The sequence below is a fragment of the Balaenoptera ricei genome, chromosome 4 (assembly GCF_028023285.1).
Source record: "Balaenoptera ricei isolate mBalRic1 chromosome 4, mBalRic1.hap2, whole genome shotgun sequence".
NCBI lineage: Eukaryota > Metazoa > Chordata > Mammalia > Artiodactyla > Balaenopteridae > Balaenoptera > Balaenoptera ricei.
The window spans coordinates 15,598,893-15,618,111 of NC_082642.1; the positions used below are offsets into that span (position 1 = coordinate 15,598,893).

The 19,219-nt window shown below is 35.3% G+C and overlaps 1 protein-coding gene across 9 annotated transcripts in view; it reads left to right on the plus strand.

Annotated features, from left to right (window-relative positions):
* The window catches only part of TFDP2 (transcription factor Dp-2), a 173,222-nt gene that overhangs the window by 56,406 nt on the left and 97,597 nt on the right, over positions 1–19,219 (plus strand). For 2 of the 9 annotated variants that reach the window (XM_059920184.1, XM_059920186.1), the window contains exon 2: positions 7,284–7,419. The exons of the other annotated variants lie outside the window; for them this stretch is intronic. The gene's annotated coding sequence lies outside the window, so the exon portion shown is untranslated. The remainder of the gene's footprint in view (positions 1–7,283; positions 7,420–19,219) is intronic. 9 annotated transcript variants of the gene reach the window in all.

A 19,219-nucleotide genomic window follows, 5' to 3' on the forward strand; every position in this document is an offset into this window, starting at 1 on the left:
ATACAGTAGAATGAATGAATATATATGTAATTCCTTTGTGTAATAGATGGTTTACTGGGGGAATGCTTATATCAGAAATCTGACCCATCCATACAAGAATTTGTGCAGGACACTTGTCAGTATCTTTCACTATGTATCATTCAACAGTATCTTTTAGTATGTAGAAATAACATCTGAAATCTTTATGGTTGAAATGATACGGTGTTTGGGATTGGCTTCAGAATAATCCAGTGAGGGAAGAAGAGTAAAGTGAGTGGAATTACAGATAAAACAGAATTGTCTGTGAGTTGGTTAATTGTTTAAGCTGGGTGATAGTTATATGGGGTTTCATTATTCTTTTCTCTCTTCCTTTGTATATGTTTAAATTTTTCCATTACACATATACAAAGGTAAAAACAAAAGTGTCTACTATTACAATACAGATAGCTGTGAGAGAGACATCAGCTTCCTCAAAGGCTTTATGTCTGAGGTGGGCTATGTATGTCTAAGGTGGAGAGAAGGCTAGAGAAATCTGTATTTCAGTATAGAAATTGCTAGCTTAAGAGTAGAAATGGTCTGTAGAAGTATTCTAAGAATTTAAATGTATTCTGAAGCAATGAAAGAGACACTTGAAGCCTTGATGCTTGTCATTTTTTCCCTAATTTTTTTTATTGTGGTAAAACACACATAACATAAAATTTACCACTTCAACCATTTTTAAGTGTACAGTTTGGTGGCATTTAAGTACATTTACATTGTGCAACCATCACCACCATTCATATCCGTAACTCTTCATCTTGCAAAACTAAAATTCTACACCTATTCAACAATTCCCTATTTTCTCCTCCTCCTTTAAACCCCTGGCAAGAACCATTCTACTTTCTGTATCTATGATTTTCCCTACTCTCTACGTACCTCATATAAGTAGAATTATACAGTATTTGTCTTTTTGTGACTGGCTTATTTTGCTCAGTGTCCTCAAGGTTCACCCATGTTGTAGCATATGGCCGAATTCCCTTCCTTTTTAAGGCTGAATACCATTCCATTTTAAGTATGTACCACATTTTGCTTATCCATTCATCCATCAGTGGACACGTGGGTTGCTTCCGTATTTTAGCTATTGTGAGTGACACTGCTGTGAACTGGGAGTACAGAGATCTTTCTGAGACCCTGCTGTTAGTTCTTTCGGATATATTCCTAGAAGCGGAATTGCTGGGTCACATGTCATATGGGTCAAATAATAGAATTATCTTTAATTTTTTGAGGAATTGCCATTTCGATTTTTACAGCAGCTGTACCATTTTACATTCCCATCAGCAGTGCACAAGGGTTCCAGTTTCTTCACATTCTTGCCAACACTTAACTTATTTTTATTATAGCCATTGTTATAGGTGTGAAGTGATGTCTTATTGTGGTTTTGATTTGCATTTCCCTAATGACTAGTAATATTGAGCGTATTTTCTTGTGCTTATTTGCTATTCACATATCTTCTTTGAAGAAATGTCTGTTCAAGTCTTTTGCCCATTTTTGAATTGGATTATTTGTTTTTTGTTGTTGAGTTCTAGAAGTTTTTTATATGTTCTAGATATTAATTCCTTATGAGAGAAATGATTTGCAAAAATTTTCTCCCGTTCATCAGGTTGTCTTTTTGCTTTCTTGATAGTATCCTTTGATGTGCAAAACTTCTTTGTTTTGATGAAGTCCAATTAATCTATTTTTTTCTGCTATTGCCTGTGCTTTTGGTGTCATTTCCATTCAATGGTTGCCAAATCCAGTGTCACGAAAATTTTCCCCAATGTTTTCTTCTGAGAATTTTAAAGTTTTAGCTCTTAGGTTTAGGTCTTTGATCCATTTTGAGTTTATTTTTGTATATGATACAAAGTCAGGGTCAAACTGACATAAGGATATCCAGTTTTCCCAGTACCATTTGTCGAAAAGACTGTCCTTTGACCATTGAATGGTCTTAGTACCCTTGTCAAAAATCATTTGGCCATATATGTGAGGATTTATTTCTGGACTTTTTATTCTATTCCATTGGTCTATATGTCTGTCCATATGTCAATACCATAATGTTTTAATTACTGTAGTTTTGTAGTATGTTTCAAAGTCAAAAAGTGTGAGTCCTCCTACTTTATTCTTCTTCGAGATTGTTTGGCTATTTAGGATCTCTTGCAATTCCGCATGAATTTGAAGATTACATTTTCCATTTCTGTGGAAAAGGCTGTTAGATTTTTGATAGAGATTGCATTGAATCTCTAAATCACTTTGGTTTTATTGACATCTTAACAATGCTATGTCTTCTTATTTGTGAACATATTCAACTTGTCTAAGCCTTCTTTAATTTTACCATTTTTTTTTGAAGTCATGAAAATGTTCTGGAAATAGTGGTTGTAGCTATACAACCTTGTGTATATACTGGAAATCAGTGAATTTTTGGGTATGTGAATTATACCTTGATTTAAACAAAAAACATTTTCTTCAACTTAATCTCTACTTCCAGCTCTCATTTGTTCTCCCCATCATTATCAGACTTCTTGGAAGAAGCTATACACTTAGAGTCCCATTCTCAGCTTTCATTCATTTCTCTGCCCAGTGTAATCTGGCTTTTGACTCCATTAATCCATTGAAACTGCTCTTGATTTTGTCTTTTTTTGTTTTCGGTTTATCAGCTTTTGGCACAGTTAATGTGCCCCCCCACCCCAAAAAATAACCTTTTAATTTTAGAGCAGTTTTAGGTTTACAGAGAAATCACAGAAATAGTACAGAGAGGTCTCATAAACCCCTCACTCAGTTTCCCTACTGTTAACATCCTACATTATTCTAGTACAGATTTTATAATTAATGAGCCAATATTGATACATTATAATGAATAGACGTTCGTACTTTATTCAGACTTCCTTAGTTTGTAGCTAATGTCCTTTTTCTGTTGCAGGAGAGCATTCGGGATACCACATTACATTTCATGATCATGCATCCTTCGCCTCTTTTGGCTGTGACAGTATCCTGAGATACTGGAAGTCTGACTTTCCATGTTTTTGATAACTTGACAGTTTTGAGGTGTACTGGTTAGGTATTTTGTAGAATGTCCCTGAATTGGGATTTTTCTAATTGTTTTTCTCATACTTAGATTGGGGTTATAGGTTTTTGAGAGAAAGACCACAGAGATAAAGGGCCATTTTCATCACAACATACTAAGGGTATCAACATGACTTATCATTATTGGTGTGACACTTGGTCACTTGGCTGATGTAGTGTTTGTCATGTTTCTCTACTGTAAAGGTACTCTCTACCCCTTCCCCCTTTCTATACCATTGTCTTTGGAAGGAAGTCATTATGTGGAACCCACACTTGAGGAGTGGAGAGTTTGCTCCACTTCTTTGAGTTGTGAGTATCTACATGATTTGTTTGGAATTCTTCCACCCTAGATTTGTCTCTTCTCCTCCATTTATTTAGTTAGTTAGTTAGTTAATTCTTTCTTTATACCAGTATGGACTCATGGATATTTAGTGTATAGTCCGGGTCATAGTCCAATACTACTTCAGTTTTTTTGCTCAGATTGTTAGGACTATGGCCATTGGGAGCGTTCAGTTGCTTTTCTGTGTCCCTTTGACATATTTCCTGCCCATTCCTCAGATCAGCCATTTTCTGAAAGAGTCCTGATTCCTTTTTATAGAGAATGTTGTTAGAAATCAAGGTCTTGCTGCTAAGCGAGCTCGTCGTTACTGGGGTGGTGTCTTTCTTTTTGAATCACTGTTTTTCTTTGTGTCTGTGATACCACACTTTTTAAGTCTTATAGGAAGCAGTACAGTGTAGCGGTTAAGAACAAGGGCTCTGGAGGATGAGGGTGTAATCTTGGTTGCACTTCTTATACTCCACCAAATGTGTAAATCTGAGCAAGGTGATCTCTCTAAGCCAAAATGTCCACATCTGTAACGATGCAGATAATAATGGTAAATTGCTCATAGGGTATGTAAGGATTAAATGAGGTAGTGTGCGTATATCACTTAGTACAACACCTAGCACATAGTAAGCATTCATTAAGTGCTTACTCCTTTTCCTCTTGTTAATATTTTCATCTTCCTTTTTGGCCGTTCCCTTCAGTCTACTCTCCTAGCTCTTCTTTTGTTTGTCTTCTAAATGTTAGTGTTCCATGGGGTTTTTGTCTTAGTTTTTTTTCCCTCACCTTGTACATTTTCCCTAGGCAATTTCGTCTATTCTCACTGCTTTTACTTTGTATATGGTTGATTCTCAAATCTGTACCTCCAGCCCAAACCTTTGTCTTGAGTTTTTGTATATTTAACTGCTTATGGGACACCTTCATTTGAATAACTTATATGCATCTCAGACTCAATCTGTCCATAATTAAAGTGATTATTTCACCCTCTCAAAACCTACTTTTCCCTTTTCTTTATCTTACTGGATAGTACAGTAGTACCTTTCACCCTTTGCCCAAACCAGAAACTGAAGCATCATCTTTGACTCCTTTTTGACCTCTCTGCTCCCAGTCAAATCACTTACAAGACTTGTTGATTCCAGCACTTACAAGACTTGTTGATTCCAGCTAAATACCTCAGTTCTCCCTACCCACTTTCTCTATTCCGTTGCTATTATCTTAGTTCAGACTACTATAAACTATTTCCTGGATTACTGTAGCTATTTTTCTTGCTTTGAGATTTTATTTCTTTCTGTTTCATTCACTGTACTATAGCTACATACTTTTTCTCAAACACAAATCTGAACAAGTCTTCCCAAGTTAAAAAAACATTTTTTGTTCCTTATTGCCCTCAAGATAAAGTCCAAACTCCAGTTTAAAAGATCCTTCATGATATGGTTCTTGCTTTCATCTTTAGCCTTATCTCAGACATTTATGCTTCTGCCACACTGAACTACATTCTCTCTGTCTGTCTGTCCCTCTTCTCCCTCCCCTCCCCTCCCTTTTCTCTCTCTCTCTCTGTCTTTCTGTATTCTCTTCTCTGTACCTATAATGCCATACCTCTCTGACAGCATCCTCACTTCACTCCTGATAGAAATACATTTCACCTGGCTAATTTCTGTTCATTCCTAGCATCTAAGTTTAGGTCTTATACCCAATTGGCCCATAAGCCTCTAATAGTCTCTGATTATCCCAATTGCAGTATTTATCACACTGGACTTTAATTTACTGATTTACTTATTGATCCCCACCTGACTCCATGAAGTCAGAGACTTTTTATCTTATTCATCACTGTTTCTCTAGAATAGATATTTCAAAGTAACTATTCCATAGTAGCTGTCCCAAACTGGAACTTTGTTGAAAGAATGTGTGTCTTTCCTTCTACCTATAATTCCCTTGGCCACTGGGCAAATTCCTGTTTATGCTTTAAAATCTAGCTGAGCACGAATTCTTCTGTACCTCCTTGTTACTGAGCCTCCTTTGTGTTAACCTTTGGACCCTGTACATACTTTATTATTGTCCTTATCACATTATATTGTGTTTCTTTATAAGATTGTCCTTTCTTTTTTTACTAGACTGAGCTCTTTAAGGGCAGGGTCTTTTTATTATGTATATAAATTTATTTATGTTTTATTTATTTTATTTTTGGCTGTGTTGGGTCTTCGTTGCTGTGTGCGGGCTTTCTCTAGTTGTGGCGAGTGGGGGCTTCTCTTCGTTGTGGTGAGCACGGGCTCTTGTTGCTGAGCACGGGCTCTAGGTGCACATGCTTCAGTAGTTGCAGCACGTGGGCTCAGTAGTTGTGGCTCGCGGGCTTAGTTGCTCCGCGGCATGTGAGATCTTCTTGGACCAGGGTTCGACCCTGTGTCCCCTGCACTGGCAGACGAATTCTTAATCATTGCACCACCAGGGCAGCCCAGGGTCTTTTTTCATATTTTTGTCTTTAGAGTCTAGCTTGACATCTAGCGCAGTTATATGTACTCAGTAAATTTTTAAAAGTTTATTTTTTATTGAAATATAATTTACAACATTGTGTTAGCTTCTGGTGTACATTAAAGTGATTTAGTTATACAGATAAATATATTCTTTTTCATATTATTTTCCATTATAGGTTATTACAAGGTATTGAATATAGTTCCCTGTGCTATACAGTAGGACCTTGTTGTTTATCTATTTTATATATAGTAGTTTGTATCTACTAATCCCGAACTCCTAATTTATCCCTCCCCTCCCTTCCCTTTTGCATACTAAGTAAACATTGAACTGCAACAGCTTGTTTTGCCATAGCATTTCCAGACTTTTAATGCAAATATTTATTTATCTAACCTTTGAGAAACGTATAAAGAAGGAACTTACTTTGAATGCTTTTTGAAACAAAGTGTTAAGGTATTCAGTGAGGAAGGTTTCTGAGCTTTTTGTCTTAGGGCATCTATCTAAGAGTTGGAGGTCTAAAAGTTACATAATTAATTAAAATAAGAACAAGCCTGAAGATGATTATATTCTGCCATAGCCAGGCGAGTTGCAGAGGATTCGAAAGTAGTTGAGTATTCATATATCCTTGTCATAAATCATGTAATTGTGTATTATTTTTTATTTTATTTTACTTTATTATAAATTTATTTATTTATTTATTTATGGCTGTGTTGGGTCTTCGTTGCTGTGCGCGGGCTTTCTCTAGTTGCGGCGAGCGGGGGCTACTCTTCATGGTGGTGTGTGGGCTTCTCATCGTGGTGGCTTCTCTTATTGCAGAGCATGGGCTCTAGGTGTGTGGGCTTCAGTAGTTGTGGCTCTTGGATTCAGTAGTTGTGGCTCTCGGGTTCAGTAGTTGTGGCTCGTGGGCTCAGTAGTTGTGGCTCACGGGCTCTAGAGCGCAGGCTCAGTAGTTGTGGCGCATGGGCTTATTTGCTCCGCGGCATGTGGGATCTTCCCGGACCAGGGATTGAACCCATGTCCCCTGCATTGGCAAACAGATTCTTAACCACTGCACCACCAGGGAAGCCCTGTATTATTTTTTAAAATGAAAGAAAAAGATACTGTAACTCAGGGCTTCATTATAGTGTTGAAAGCCCAGCGGAACCTTTGTTGAAGATCAGGGATTCCTTCATTATCTGAGAGGTACATGCTGTTTCTTGGGCTATATATCTTTGGGTGGTTCTGGCATGTGAAAGAGGCCATATTTGCCTGTAAGCTGTATGCGTTTCTCGGGCAGCTGCTGTGGGCTAAATTGCTTGTGTCCCTGCAGGTAGATGAGCCCTGCCGTGTATCCTCCTCTTGCTCCTTTATGTCCTCAGCAGAGCTAGCAGTGCCACCTTGCCAGCTCCTTTATTGCTTGCACATCAGATTGAAAATATGTGTATCTTTTACTCACTGCCAGTTCCGCACTGTCCAAGAGATTGCAGTAGCCTACAGCTGTGGAAATGACAACCTACTAAAAGGAATGCAGCAACTCAAAAGAGGGAATATCCCTGGATAATCAGATTCCTCCTATGGGGGCAGAACTAATGGAAAAGGTAAGAGAAAGCATGACAGGAAGAAAGAAGAATGGAAGCTCTCAAGAGGATACAGTTGGAACACCGAGAAAGTTGTTTTCGAACTAAAAATATATTCACAAGTCTTGAATCTAAGGAAGATTAAAAACAAAAAAATGGCCAAAGATGTACCATGAGCAAAACAATATTGATACTAAATAAATATACTAACAGCCTCAGTCTATTAAAGGGACAAAGAGAAATATTGTATTGTGATGAAAGGAACAATCTACCCAACAATCCAATTTTTAGGAAATGGGCAAAACTTATGAATAAACAGTTCACAGAAAAACATTAATGGTTCTTAACACAGATAAAAAGGCACTCTACCTCATTCACAAACCTTACGTAATTTAAAATTACACTTGAGTACCATTTTTCACTTTATAAGGCTGGCGAGTATTAAGAAGTTTGATAAAACACTTGTCAAGGGTGTAGGATAATGTGCTCTCTTATACTGCTGGTGGGAGCATAACCTTTATGGGAAGCAATTTCACAGTATTTATTAATTTAACATTCACATTTCCTTTGACCAAGCAGTCCCAATTTTAGGAATGTATTCTACTGATATGTTTATAAATTTGGGAAATAACATTTAATCTTTGCGGTATTGTATGTAATAGCAAAATTATTGGCAACAGTGTAAATCCATCAGTAAGATCTGGCTAAATAAATTATGTTCAATACATATCATGGAGTACTATGCAGGTGTAAAATTGGGAGTGAGAAAGCTATGTACAAATATGGAATGATCTACAAAGACACATTATTAAGTTAACAAAAGAAAATTGCAGAACAATGTGCCGAATAACCATTTGTTTAAAAAGCAGTGACATACAAACACACGTATCATGTTTCTTATAAGGATACACAAAGACTTGATGTTCCTTATCTGGTAGTTAGAGAAACAGTATCTTTCACAGAGAAGTTTTAATCTTAATGAAGTCCAACATTAAAGCCTCATTTTTTTTTTTTTTTTTTTTTTTCATCACACTTTTTGGTGTTGTATCTATAAAGTCATTACGACACTGAAGGTCAGTTAGATTTTTCTCTTATTTTTCTTCTAGGAGTTTTACAGTTTACATTTAGGTCTGTGATCCATTTTGAGTTAATTTTGTGACAGGTGTAAAGTATGTGTCTAAATTCTTTTTTTTTTTCCTGCATGTGGATGTCTGGTTGTTCCATCCTCATTTGTTGAAAAGACTGTCCCTTCTCCATTGAATTGCCTTTGCTCCTTTGTCAAAGTCTAGTTGAAGGTATTTGTGTAGGTCTTTTTCTGGGCTCTCTATTTTATTCCACTGATCTATTTTCTTATTTTTTTGCTGATACCACACTGTCTTGATGACTGTGAGTCTTGAGGTTGGGTGGTATCAGTCCTCCAACTTTTCTTCTTCAATATTGTGTTGGCTGTTCTGGGTCTTTTGCCTCTCCGTATAAACTTTAGAATCAGTTTGTTGATATCCACAAAATAACTTGCTGGGATTTTGATTGAGATTGCATCGACTCTGTACATCAGTGGGAATAACTGACATCTTAACAATATTAATTCTTCTGTGCATAAACGTGGACTTCTCTCTCCATTAATTAGATCTCTGATTTCTTGCATCACAATTTGGTAGTTTTCCACATATAGATCTTATACATATTTATTGGATATATCCTTAAGTATTTCATTTTTTGGTGCTAATGTAAATGGACTTGTGTTCGTAGTTTCAAACTCCAGTTATTCATTGCTGGTATATAAGAAAGCAGTTGACTTTTATTTATTAACCTCGTATCCTGCAACCTTGCTATAATCATGTATTAGTTCCAGGATTTTTTTTTTTTGTAAATGATATTTTTGTTATTGGTGGTGTCTTTTTTTCTTCTTTTCTTTTTTTGGCCACGCTGCGTGGCATGTGGGATGTGGGGTCTTAGTTCCCTGACCAGGGAGCAGGCATGTGCCCCCTGCAGTGGAAGTGTGGAGTCTTAACCACTGGACTGCCAGGCAGGTCCCTGTAAATGGTATTTTTAATTTCAATATCCAGTTGTTCTTTGCTAGTATGTAGACACACAGCTGGTTTTTGTAGCCTGCTCCCTTGTGAAACTTATTTCTAGTAATTCTTTTGTAGATTTTTTTAGGATTTTCCTTATATACTCTCATGTCATCTGTAAATAAAAAGTTTAACTTTTCCTTTACAATTTGTATTTCCTTTTCTTTCCTAATATCACTGATTAGGACTTCCAGTTCAAGGTTGAGTAGAAATGGAGAGAACAGAAATCCTTGCCTTGTTCCTGATCTTAGGAGGAAAGTATTAAGTCTTTTATTATTAGGTATGATATTAGCTGGTAGAGTTTTCATAGCGCCACCCTGCATCTGGTTGAGTAAGTTTCCCTTCTAAGTTTTCTGAGTGTTTTGATAATGAATGGTGGATTTTGGTAAATGTTCTTTTTCTGCACCTATTGCAGTGATTATATATGGTGGGAGTAATTATAGCCCATGAATATGGTGAACTACATTGATTGATTTTTACATGTCACAAAAACTTTGGATTCCTTGCATAAACAGCACTTAATTTTTAAAAAAATTAATTAATTAATTAATTTTTGGCTGCGTTGGGTCTTTGTTGCTGCACGTGGGCTTTATCTAGTTGCGGCGAGCGGGGGCTACTCTTCGTTGCGGTGCGTGGGCTTCTTATTGTGGTGGCTTCTCTTGTTGCAGAGCATGGGCTCTAGGCGTGCAAGCTTCAGTAGTTGTGGCACGTGAGCTCAGTAGTTGTGGCGCGCAGGCTCAGTAGTTGTGGCACACGGGCTTAGTTGCTCTGTGGTATGTGGGATCCTCCCGGACCAGGGCTTAAACCTGTGTCACCTGCACTGGCAGGCGGATTCTTAACCACTGCGCCACCAGGGAAGCCTAACACCACTTAATTTTGAGAGGAGCTTATGAATTCTCCATTTGGAGAGCATTGTTGATCAGAGCCTGTTTTGTACTATTTTTAACCCCTTATAATCTAGAGATGATTCTGGAATCCCTGTGTAACAGCAGGGAACCAGTTGAGGTTAGACAGAGTACATAACGTTTATAGTGGAGCCAATTGCTCAGGTTTTGTAACATTTTTTGAAAAGATCTTCACAGCCTGGAAACAGGAATAAAAGAAAGCATTTTGTGGGTAAAGCAGTAGAAAGAGAAGGAATTCAGAGTTTTCCCAAAAGTGTTGCTGGAATGACTCCTTATAGGGACCATATGAATGCATGTTTGCTAAGAAGGGAATGTGAGAACTTACCTTTCTTGATGAGAAAAAGTTTAAAAGGAGCTGGAAAGGTGAAAGGGTAAGGAACTGGTGTTAGAGATTATTTCAGTACTCAAAATCTTAAAAATAGAGTAGCTTGTATATTTTGGAGTTATATATGTTTCATTAAAAAGGCTGCTAACGTTTGCCCCCCTTTTTTTTTTTAAATTTTACTTCACAGATTTAAGTCCTCAAATATCTAGTAAGCTTTGTTTTATTTTATATTACTTTGAACAGTAGGTATAAGCAACATTTGGTTGCTATTTCTATGAAAATTCTTTGGCAGGCTTCTAAATCTGAGGTCATGTTAGGGTAAGTTTGGCCTCTCTTGCTGTGTGAGGCTTACTGAGAGATTGTATTTTAATAAACACAGTGAATGGTTTTGGCTTTGCCTTTTGAATCTGAATTTGGTTTCAGGATATTTAAAAATATCTTAATGATCTGATAATAGACTAACCCATTCTACAAGTAGTTTTATCAACCTGTTCAGTCCAGTAGCTTGCTTTTCCTGTAGGACCCGTGCCATCTGATCTTTTTCTCTCTTGTATTTTTCTGATCTTTTTTTCTCTTGTGTTTATCTACAAGATAAGTTTTATTTCAGTAATCATGTTTAGTTTACCATACTACATAATTAAATACTAAAATTAAATAAGAATTATCTTTTAGAAATAAAAGTTAAGTTCCTGATTTAAAACAAAAAATAAAGGAAAAATTAAAATGTTTTTAAATAGACTGTGCTTACTACATCTTTTATCTTCCTGTTAACTGCTTTTGCAATGTATATTGTGGTTAGGTAGAATTACATAACTTTGTTCTGTGTTTTGATTGCATGTTGTAGATTTATAAATAATTTTGATAACACAGTATGTTGTACCTGAGACCAAATAAAATGGCTTTTTTTCCCATTTTTTAATATAAATTTTTATTCTCTATTCTGATAGTTAATATAAATTGCTTTATTATAGAGCGTGACATGATGATACCTATTTTTAATATCTTGAAATAACTAGTCACTATTTCTTATGAAAGTATGATAAATGGATATTATTCTTTTTGGAGGAAAGAATATCTGCAGTCTTGCTTCTGTAGTATTTCAAAGTTCATTTTCAGTGAATCAGCTTGTAACTTAGTTGGCAGAGTAGAATACTGTTGATGTTAAAAGGTCCTTCTTTATGTGATTTCTTATTTGCTAGGTAGTTGGAAAATGGAGTTGATCTAATTGCCTGTTTTTATTTCCTATTCCTATATGGCTCACTGTCTTCTAGAAGAAAACTTTTCCACACCTTTAACTTAGCTAGCCATCTTGCTTACTATTGGTAACAACTATTGGTACTGGTTAATTTCAAACCCACAGCACTAAGGGAAGATGATAATTTTGATTGTCAATTGGAATTTAGTTCTAAAATCAACTTCTTAAATGTTTTCTTTTTTTGAATTTCCTCATTTAAATTTATCTTGTTTATGACCAACATAAAATTTGCATGAGTTGCCAAATCTAAAAGCAAAATATCAAAAGTCATGCCTTAAAGTTGTTTAACAGCTTTGTTGCCAACACAGTGTTTTGGCAATTTAAATTGCAAATGTTATTTAGGAAAGACTAAATTGCCTCTTCTGCATTTAACCTGGTTTCTCCTCTTCTTTATAAATTACATAGTAAATAAAAATGGTAGCTAAAATATTCTTTTCTAAAGCTGTGTCTTTAAAAAATACTAAATAGGAAAACTAATAAAATTTGCTAAAATTTTACTAACTGTATTTCTTTAGGAGTTTTTAATTCATTCTAATGAAAACACATTGTATTTTGCTTCATGTTGTAAAGTAAGTTTGATATATTTGAAAAGGCTCAGGTTTTGGAATCATTGAAGCAGAGCTTCAAATTTCAGCTTTGCTATTTACTAAATCTACAATTGATAACATCGAAAATATACTAAATCTCTCTGTCTGATTTTCACATTTGTGCTTTGGTGATTGTAATACCTACCTTGGAGTGATTATATTTTCTCATTTAACTCTCATGTGTAAAGCTTTATGGATAATACTTAGCATGTAGTGGGTGCTCAATAAAATATTAATTCTCTTCTCCTTTACTTCCTTCAGTGTTCCTTTGATATTTGAGCCTTTCCTTATCATTGTATCAATTATGTAGAAAATGTCTGCAAGTTGCTGGTTAAATTATTGAAAAAGACCAGCCTGAATACATTTAATTACAAGCTGTATTTTGAAGTAAAAGGAAATTGCTATCAGGATTTACTGGTAATACAAATTACTTCATTCATTTTCTGCCTGTGAAACTAATTAAATCCAATTTTTGGCATATCTCAGAATAAGCCAGGAACTGTTTTGTCATCCTTTTCTTCAGTGACATCCTTTACATCCCCTTTAGTGAGTCCATTTGGGACCCATTAAAGTGTGACGAGTAGCATGACTGACACTGCAGACATGTAAATCACAAATCTAAAAGAAGTGGAACAGAAGATGAAAACACTTATCTATCACGAAGACCCTCAGTCTCTCAGATGAGCAAAGTGCAATTAGAGTAATAGTTTCTAAAAATTATTTATCTTTTTTCCATTCCCTGATTAATAAAGGTGATGTTTTCTTAGTATGCCTGGAGGTTTAGAGTTCTTTAGTCCAGTAGTTCTTAAATTTTAGCAAGCAACAGAATCACCTGGAGGGCATCTCATAAAGATTGACTCCAGAGTTTCTGATTCAGTAGGTCTGGGGTGGGGTCTGAGAATTCATATTTCTAACAAGTTCCTAGGTGAAGCTGATATTGCTAGCCCTGGACCACACTTGGAGAATTACTACTCTAAGGGTATGTAGAAGAAGTGGGGATTAAGCAAAAGGTAGAATCAGACTGACTTTTCTGCCTAAGATTTTTCACTCAATTCAGAAAACTTTTTCCAGTACCTTCTATGTGTCTAGTACTGCAGTATCATCAAGCCTCACGTCTTAGACTTGCAAACCACAGATTTTTGCTTTACGAAAGGACTCTACTGCCTAAGGAGCACTTCTAAAAGAAAAGACGAGTGAAGAAAGGAGGATAGGCTATCCATTTTGTTGCTTTTTCAAACCTCTGTCCTCATGTTATAGCAATATTTTATCTTTTGCTAATTTTAATGCAAAAACATTGGCTCTTGTAATTCTATCTCTAGGTATCTCTTCTAAGGAAGTAAATTTTGACTTATAATTAATATAGACAGAGACAGAGATATTTATCATAGCATTGTTTGTAAATAGCAAAAAAGTAGCTCACACACAGAAGGATATTACTAGGTGATTTTAAAGTAAATTGTGTATGTATGTATATGATAGCTAAATTTGTAGTCATATTTTGCTTATGAAGAAAAACATTTTGAAAATAGAAAATGCTTAATATACATAATTATTTTATGTAGGTATGTTTTGATATAATTTAACCTCTCACATTTAAGTAAAATTGTATGTATTCTATGTTCTTAACTATGTGACATTTTTAGAAAAATGAGGAAATACATCAAATTACAGGTATCTTTTAGAACATGAGATTATGATTGATTGGTACTATATATTTTCTGCATTTTGTAATGTATCCAGAATGGGGTATTTTGTAATGAAAATATTCATGCCGTATATTTACACACACACACATATATATATAAAGTTTTAGTTGAAATATATAGAGAAAAGTACAAATACAGGTGTACAGTTCAGTGAAATTTCACAAACCAGCACTCGAAACTAGAAGCAAAATACCAGCACCCCAGAAGCATGCTTTGTGCTCCTCTTGAAGGCTAAGTGCTGTCTTGACCTCTAACAGGATAGACTATTTTTGTCTGTTTTGGTGCTTTACATATGGAATCATGCAACATTTATTCTTTGTGACTTGCTTTTCTTGCTCAACATGTTTGTGAGATTCATCCATATTGTATGTAGTTGTAGTTGATCTTTTCTCATTGTTATGTAATATTCCATTGTGTGATTAAACCATAATTTATTTATTCATTCTAACGCAATTGGGCATTTGGGTAGTTTTCAGTTTGGGGATATTACAATTAGTGATCTCACAATATAATTGTAAAATACCGAGTCTGTCAAGTGTATTTTTGTAATTGAATTTTATTTTCCTATTAACTTATATTATAATTGAAGTTATGTTCTCATATGAAAATTCTTCAGTAGGATGAGTTTAAATTTTTTTGGCAAAGACAGATAAGTTGATAGACTGTTGGCGATTGTAATCAGGAACATTACTACACTCAATACTTTTAAAGCACTACACAGATTTAAAAAAATTTTTTTTTAATTTAATTTAATTTAATTTTTTATACAGCAGGTTCTTATTAGTTATCCGTTTTATACATATTAGTATATAAATGTCAATCCCAATCTCCCAGTTCATCACCCCCCCCCACTGCTTTCCCCCCTTGGTGTCCATATGTTTGTTCTCTACATCTGTGTCTCAATTTCTGCCTGCAAACCAGTTCATCTGTACCATTTTTCTAGGTTCCACATATATGTGTTACTGTACGATATTTGTTTTTCTCTTTCTGACTTACTCTGTATGACAGTCTCTACAAATGACCCAATTTCGTTCCTTTTTATGGCTGAGTAATATTCCATTGTATATATATACCACATCTTCTTTATCCATTCGTCTGTTGATGGGCATTTATGTTGCTTCCATGACCCGGCTATTGTAAATAGTGCTGCAGTGAACGTTGGGGTGCATATGTCTTTCTGAATTATGGTTTTCTCTGGGTATATATGCCCAGTAGTGGGATTGCTGGGTCATATGGTAATTCTATTTTTAGTTTTTTCAGGAACCTCCATAGTGTTCTCCATAGTGGCTGTATCAATTTACATTCCCACCAGCAGTGCAAGAGGGTTCCCTTTTCTCCACACACTCTCCGGCATTTGTTGTTTGTAGATTTTCTGATGATGCCCATTCTAACTGGTGTGAGGTGATACCTCATTGTAGTTTTGATTTGCATTTCTCTAATAGTTAGTGATGTTGAGCAGCTTTTCATGTGCTTCTTGGTCATCTGTATGTCTTCTTTGGAGAAATGTCTGTTTAGGTCTTCTGCCCATTTTTGGATTGGGTCGTATTTTTAATATTGAGCTGCATGAGCTGTTTATATATTTTGGAAATTAATCCTTTGTCCATTGATTCATTTGCAAATATTTTCTCCCATTCTGAGGGTTGTCTTTTTGTCTTGTTTGTAGTTTCCCTTGCTTTGCAAAAGCTTTTAAGTTTCATTAGGTCCCATTTGTTTGTTTTAACTTCCATTACTCTAGGAGGTGGATCAAAAAAGATCTTGCTGTGATTTATGTCAAAGAGTGTTCTTCCTATGTTTTCCTCTAAGAGTTTTATAGTGTCCGGTCTTACATTTAGGTCTCTAATCCATTTTGAGTTTATTTTTGTGTATGGTGTTAGGGAGTGTTCTAATTTCATTCTTATACATGTAGCTGTCCAGTTTTCCCAGCACCACTTATTGAAGAGACTGTCTTTTCTCCATTGTATATCCTTGCCTCTTTGTCATAGATTAGTTGACCATAGGTGCGTGGGTTTATCTCTGGGCTTTCTGTCCTGTTCCATTGATCTGTATTTCTGTTTTTGTGCCAGTACCATATTGTCTTGATTACTGTAGCTTTGTAGTATAGCCTGAAGTCAGGGAGTCTGATTCCTCCAGCTCCGTTTTTTTCCGTCAAGACTGCTTTGGCTATTCAGGGTCTTTTGTGTCTCCATACAAACTTTAAGATTTTTTGTTCTAGTTCTGTAAAAAATGCCATTGGTAATTTGATAGGTATTGCATTGAATCCGTAGACTGCTTTGGGTAGTATAGTCATTTTCACAATATTGATTCTTCCAATGCAAGAACATGGTATAGCTCTCCATCTATTTGTATCATCTTTAATTTCTTTCATCAGTGTCTTACAGTTTTCTGCATACAGGTCTTTTGTCTCCCTAGGTAGGTTTATTCCTAGGTATTTTATTCTTTTTGTTGCAGTGGTGAATGGGATTGTTTCCTTAATTTCTCTTTCAGATTTTTCATCATTAGTGTATAGGAATGCAAGAGATTTCTGTGCATTAATTTTGTATCCTGCAACTTTACCAAATTCATTGATTAGCTCTAGTAGTTTTCTGGTGGCATCTTTAGGATTCTCTATGTATAGTATCATGTCATCTGCAAACAGTGACAGTTTTACTTCTTCTTTTCCAATTTGTATTCCTTTTATTTCTTTTTCTTCTCTGATTGCTGTGGCTAGGACTTCCAAAACTATGTTGAATAATAGTGGTGAGAGTGGACATCCTTGTCTTGTTCCTGATCTTAGAGGAAATGCTTTCAGTTTTTCACCATTGAGAATGATGTTTGCTGTGGGTTTGTCATATATGGCCTTTATTATGTTGAGGTAGGTTCCCTCTATGCCCACTTCCTGGAGAGTTTTTATCATAAATGGGTGTTGAATTTTGTCAAAAGCTTTTTCTGCATCTATTGAGATGATCATATGGTTTTTATTCTTCAGTTTGTTAATATGGTGTATCACATTGATTGATTTGTGTATATTGAAGAATCCTTGCATCCCTGGGATAAATCCCAGTTGATCATGGTGTATGATCCTTTTAATGTGCTGTTGGATTCTGTTTGCTAGTATTTTGTTGAGGATTTTTGCACCTATATTCATGAGTGGTATTGGTCTGTAATTTTCTTTTTTTGTAGTATCTTTTTCTGGTTTTGCTATCAGGGTGATGGTGGCCTCATAGAATGAGTTTGGGAGTGTTCCTTCCTCTGCAATTTTTTGGAAGTGTTTGAGAAGGATGGGTGTTAGCTCTTTTCTAAATGTTTGATAGAATTCACCTGTGAAGCCATCTGGTCCTGGACTTTTGTTTGTTGGAAGACTTTTAATCACAGTTTCAATTTCATTACTTGTGATTCGTCTGTTCATATTTTCTGTTTCTTCCTGGTTCAGTCTTGGAAGGTTATACCTTTCTAAGAATTTGTCCTTTTCTTCCAGGTTGTCCAGTTTATTGGCATAGAGTTGCTTGTAGTAGTCTCTTAGGATGCTTTGTATTTCTGCAGACTACACAGATTTTTATATTACTTTCAGAGCTTTGATAACTTTGAAATGTTCTTATCATCTTGATTTTCTTTCTGTTTTATCCACTGATACCCTTATTCCTAACTCTAAAAGTATAGTTCTCAGAATTTATTCCCTTCTTCCTATTGGCTGAGTCTTTAGAACAAGGTGGAAAGCACAAAATAATTTAAATTCTCCAGTAAAAAAAAATCCAGGTTATATATATAATATGTAAATTATATATGTATAATCTTATTAGCCTCGTTGGTATTTTAAAATTATATTGTAGTGGCAGGCTTTTGAGACAAAGTAGGACCTGTACCTAGCACAGTGTTACGTAAGTGACTCACAGGGGCTTAACATCTATCTGTTGAGTGGATGAAACAAAGACAAAATTCCACTATCAAGTTTTTCTCTTCTCAGGTTTTGTTGGCGTTTCCACTTGTCCACTCCTCTCAAATTTTGGATCTTTAGTTTAAAAATGGGTATTTGAAATGAATAAGAGAAAATTGTTATTAGTGGAATTTTTTAAAATGGAACTTTTTCTCAAGATAACCCCATAGACAAGTCAGAGGAGAGAAAGGTAAAATCGTGAAATCACTGGAGATATTATACATTTTAGTGATTTTTTTTTAATAGTTCTAATTTGGGAGAGTCTATTCAAATTCCCATTAAAATAAAAAACAAGGTTAGTGTTATCATAATATTAGTTAAGGTGTATCAGTGAAGTAAATTCTACAATATATATTGGATACTTACGAACAAAGAGAACTAGGGGAAAAAATGCTTTAAGAGGAGGAAAATAAAAGAAGTTCCAAATACGAGGAAAGAAAGCTAGAGGCAGAGAGATCAGGAACAGTGAAACTGTCTGACCAGCATCTGTTATCCTAGATGACATTAAAGAGCTTTGTGTTGAATGTTTTTTTCCTCAACTCTCTTCTACTTTGGATCACAAAATTTTATAGTGTATTGTTTAGTTAGAAAAGACAGCTAATCCTCTAGAAATTGTTATTTGCTGCCAGTTTTTTAAAGCTTTCCTTGGTTTTTGGTTCCAGATCTTTAAACCTCACTATGAACCAACCCAGTTGTTGAGAAACATTGGATACAGTCATTGGAAAATCTTAACCATATGTGTTAGAGTGGCTACAAAGAAAATGCACAGGGCTTAGACCTGAAACTTCAGTGCTTTGTTTAATGTGTGTTTCAATTTTATATAATTGATCAAAGCAAATATATAAAACTGCTACTTAATTTTGTATAAAAATATCTAAGTAACTGTTGCTTTATTCTGTAATATCAGATACTCAAATTCAAAGATAGTCTAGATTTTATTTGTTTAGTTCGCTGTGTTCTCTCTTGGATTAGTATCCCAAGGTGATTGTTAAATGAACTGGATATTTTAAAACTTGTCGGCTTATACCTGAAACTAATATAATATTGTAAATCAACTAACT